Source organism: Lolium perenne, chromosome 7, assembly GCF_019359855.2.
Source record: "Lolium perenne isolate Kyuss_39 chromosome 7, Kyuss_2.0, whole genome shotgun sequence".
NCBI lineage: Eukaryota > Viridiplantae > Streptophyta > Magnoliopsida > Poales > Poaceae > Lolium > Lolium perenne.
In genome coordinates, this window is record NC_067250.2 from 307,306,564 (window position 1) to 307,311,841 (window position 5,278).

Genomic DNA, 5,278 nt, shown 5'->3' on the forward strand with positions numbered 1-5,278 from the left:
GCCCGGTCAGCCGGGCCGTGCGCCGGCCCACCCGGTCCCAAACCGGCCTGGTGACCGGTGCCATCCGGGCCGCAGCCAGAGGCCTTTTGGCCCATGACCGGCCAGTAGGCCCGGTCTCGACCGGCCAGCTGGCGGGTGCCCCGGCCCGACCGGATTCGGCACTGGCCGCCTCCGCCCGCCGGCCCACACGGCCTCCCCAGCCTCCGCGCCGCCCGCGCGGCTATGGGCCGCCTGCCCGCCCGCGCGCCGCGGCCGGCTGCTCCGCCCGCGCGCCGAAGCCCGTGGCTGGGCCGCCTCCCCGCTGTGAGGCCCACGCGGCCGGGCCGCTTCCCCGAGCGGCTTGTTGGCTTTCGCCGCCTGTGCGCACCACTGCCCAGCCCCGGTCGGTGGGCCGGTCCGACCGGGCAGGCCTCCGGCCGCTCCGGCCCAGGCTCCGGTCAACCGGCCTGCTGGCCGGCTGGGCTGCCTTTTAGAGCGTTTTTTCAGCCCGTTTTGCTTTGTTTATTTCCTGTCTTTTTCCCCAACAGCTCTATTTCTCCCTTTGCTATAAATAGGCTTCTTCCACCTTGAGCCAAGTTAGTTCTTCCTACTCTCTCTCCTCCATTGCTACTATTTGAAGAACTTGCTCTTCCCCTTGAATCCTCCAACCATACTTGCTCATATTTGAGGATTTGAGAGAGGGGATCTAGATCTACACTTCCACCAAACCAATTCTTCTCTAAGTGAGGGAATCTCTTGGGATCTAGATCTTGGAGTCTTTGGTTGACTTTCCCCTTGTTCATCCTCTCCAATCTCATCCTAGCATTCGTTGCTTTGGTGGGATTTGAGTGTGAAGGACTTGAACACCTCCGGTGTTCTTGCTTTGCATCATTGCATAGTGTTGAGCTCTCCACCACGATTTGTTCAAGTGAGAGACCGTGAGCTTGTTACTCTTGGAGGGTGACCTCCTAGTTGGCTTGGTGATTGGTGCTCTGGTGATCTCTTCAAGAAGATTGTGAAGAGGCCCGAGCTTCTCCTTCGTGGAGCTTGTGAAGTGGTTGTGGAGCTTGCCATCTCCGGAGCGGAGGAAAAGCTAACCATAAGGAAGGGGCCATTATCCTTCGTGGGTGTGGTTCGGAGAATAGGGTGAGCCTTCGTGGCGCGGGGAATCCTTCGTGGGACCTCCACTCCTCCAAACGTGACGTACCTTGTTGCAAAGCAAGGGAACACGGGAATACATCCTCGTCTCCGCGTGCCTCGGTTATTTCTATACCCGAGCTCTCTTTCCTTGTGATAGCCATCGTGCTTGAAGTACATATATCTTGCTATCACTTGTGCTACATATATCTTGTGCCTATCTTGCTTAGCTCTAGTTGCTATTGTTACACTCAGTTGAGCTTAGCATATTTAGGGTTTGTGCTTGTAAACTAAACGATAGTTTAATTCCGCATTCATACAAGACAAATCCGCAAGAGTTTGTAATTGCCTATTCACCCCCCCCCTCTAGGCGACATCTCGATCTTTCAATTGGTATCAGAGCAAGGTCTCTCCTTGTTTAAGGCTTCACCGCCTTGAGAGTAAAGATGTCGGCTAGTATAGTGCACAATGACACAATTGTCTTTAATGGCACAAATTATCTTTTGTGGAGAAATTGCTTGCTTTGTAAGCTTCGGACCTTGTGTCCACATATAGAGCAATTTCTAGATGTCGGTTTTTCTCCTCCGATGGATTCTCAAAATCTATCTTTAGAGGATGAGAAAAACTTACATCTTGAAGCTCAAGTATCCAATGAGCTTTTATTCTCTTTGAGACCCGATTTTCGTAGGTTCTTGATATATATAAAGCGAAAGTCGTCTCATGAGATGTGGATCAAGCTTAAGGAAATGTTTGGTCGATCCACTTCTCATTTGGTCGGTGGTGACTCCGAGGAGCTCTCTTCTTCTTCACATCATGAAGAGCTCCAAGTTGCTTCCACCTCCTACGTGATGAGTCATCATCTTCTTCCACTTCACCAACGTGTTGCAAGACACAAGGTAATGATATGGTGAGTGGTGAGGGAAATTGCAATGTTGAGATTGTGCTCAATAGTGATGACTCTTCATCTCTATCTCATTGCAATGTTTCCTCTTTGGACTTAAACACATCTTGCTTTGAAAATAATCTACATGCTTGTGTTGATAGTCCTTGCATATCATGTGTAAATTGCTTACATAGATCTCATGAGGATATGCTTGCCTTGTCTTGCTCCCATAATCAAAATGTTTCTATTTCCTCTAGTTGCTTGTTGACTAACATTGTAGAGGAAACCGAACACTCTATGGATCAAGACATGATTTCAAATGAGGATTCAAGAATATCTTCATCTTCATCCTCCGGTATGCACATGTGCCTTATGGCAAATGGACCAAAGGTATCTCCTACTTTGACTCCTAACACATCCTCTAATGATGAGAGTGATGATGATGATAATGATGAAGAATATAATACCTTGGTGCATAATATGGCAATGATATATGCTTCTCTTCATGGTAATAAAGAAGCTCGTGCTAATCTCGAATACTCTATGGATATCTTGAATAAATATAAGGAAACCATAGTGAAGTTGGAATCCCATGTTGAAAATGAGGAAATGAGATTCACTCTCCTCAAACATGAGCTAAAAGATGAGAAGCATGCTAATTTCATGCTTACACAAAAAGTTGAATCCTATATGCATGAAAATGAGAAAACTATTGTTGATGCTTGTGCTACTAACTCTAATTCTTGTGAAGCATCGACCTTAAAGGAGAATGTTGAGCTAAGGGCTCAACTTGAGTTGCTAACTAGCAATTATAGGGAATTGGAAGAAAGTCATAAAAAGCTCTCAAGCTCTCATGATGAACTTCTAATTTCCTATGATGGGCTAAAGTTAGCTCATGAGGCTAGTATCACTAAGGTAACATCTTGTGAGCCTCATGTGGACATTAGCACAATCTCTACTACAAATGCTATATCTTCATGTGCTAGTCCTTGTAATCCATCTAGTCAAACTAGTGATACACCTTGTGTTGGATTACTCACTTTGCCTTGTTGCTCTAACAATGAAGCTTCTACTTCCTCTAGTACTTGTATTTCTACTAACCATGTAGAGGAAATAAAAGAGCTCGAGGCCCAAGTCCTTTCTTTGAAGAAAGACTTGGAAAAGCGTCATGAAGGGAAATCCGCACTTGACAAGATGCTAAGTGTGCAACAATTCCCCAATGACAAGTGTGGACTTGGATTCAACTCCAATAACAAGAACAAGTCCAAGAGCAAGAGCAACAAGAAGAAGGGCCAAGACAAAGTCAAGGATTCGGCCAAGTTGGTTTGTTTCAAGTGCAAGGTTGAAGGGCATCATGTTAGATCATGCCCATTGAAGAAGAAGAAGAAGCACTTGAGTGAGAAACAACAAGGGAAACGGCCACAAGGTAAAGGTCAAGCTCATGCTCGACCTCAAGTTGAAGATAGGCCACTTCCTAAGAAGAATCAAGATATTGTTCCCCAAGAGAAGAAATCAATAAAGAAGAGAAAGGGGAACACTTGCTACTTATGCCGTGAGAAGGGGCACTTTGCTTCTTCTTGCTTAGGTGGTACCTTATCTAATCCTATAGTTGTTGATAATGATTATTCTCTAGGGAAGGATAAGGATGGCAATGTGTTTGCCAAGTTTGTTGGAACTCAAAGTGGTTTCAAGAAAAGAACCATTTGGGTTGCCAAGCCTATTGTGACTAACCTCTTAGGACCCAACTTGGTTGGGGACCAACAATCTCAAACTTGATCAATAGGTACAAGTGGAGGGCATTGGAGAGTTGGCTTCTTCATGAAGAATTAAGGGATCTTCATATATTGTATTTTTACCAAGCCAAGTCGTATGGATTATCGTCTATATCTTATAATCCAATGTTCCTCCTTGCGGTAACTTATACTTCAACTCTTCATGTTTATTGTAAGTTACTTGCCCCTTTGCATGTTTGGTTTTGTACCAAATATATGTATGTATGTGTTGTGTCTTACTTACTTATCTTGTGTATTCAAGTATGTTTGTTTGACTCACCATATACTTGTGTATTGTTTTGAGCCTAATGCACCTTGATGATATCTTATTTGGCTCTCTTTGAAGTGATTAATGGAACATCCCATTTTGGGGGAGTGATATGCTTTGTGCATCTCCCTTTCTTTAAAATGTGTGTACATGGGTACCACCACTTAGTATTGATATTGCAAGATTATCTAGTCACTATGTGGTGTGCCATACTCATGAGAAATTCAAATTCTAAATATCCATTAATCATCTCTAGTTGAATTTTAGTTGCCTCTTATTTAGAAGAAATGTTTTATCACATTATGGGGGAGTAATATGTTTTGTACATATCACAAGCCTAGAAAATGTGAACATATGAGGTTATGCCACTTAGAGTTGATGCTCTTAATTATCTTGTTCCTAGGTGGCATGTTTGCTCAAACAAGCTCCATTCATAATAAAAATATTTTATTACTCATCTTGTGGGCTCTTGTTTGAATATGAAATTCTTGGTGCGGTTTTTCCTCAAATACATATCTCTATATCTTATTTGGAACACCGTTTGCTTCAAGTTATTCTAATCATTGCCGTGCGTGATTGTGTGACTAGTTGAAGTTATCAAGAATCTTCATCCGTGCATAGTGCTTAATTCTATATACTGTACTTATCCTATGCCTTTTATTGTGAAGATTGATCCTTACTATCTTTGTCAATTCACCACCGGAAATTATTTCCAATATACTCATTGTCTTTGACAATTGATAACCTTATATGTGGTTGAATTTATGGATCACCTTCACCTTGGATTGTTTCTTACTTCCTTATTTTATTTCCAAGAAATCTTTGTTGCTCCCATGGGTCTTCCTTGTCCCTTTGAAAAAAAAAATGTTTTGATAAATTCTCTTGATTCATATCAAGTGTTTGTTTTGGAAGACAAACCTTTTCCTTACGGTACATTGTGCCATTGTGAAAAGTGTATAGGGTTTTGTTTATTTTGTTTGAACCTTGCTCTTTTGGGGAGTTTGCTATCTCATTCTTTCTTACATGATTTATTTGCTTGAATGAGATAAATCCTTGAGCATGTTTGCTTTATTTCATCCGTTATGCTCAATGGTTTCTTCTTAGTTCATTTGTTGAACTTTGTTGAACAAATCTTTTGTGATTTGCTTCTTAGATATAACTTGGACAACAAATTTGTTTTGTGGCACCTCTATGCTTTATCTATTTCTTTTGGTGTTTTGTCCAAAGTATATCTTTCTT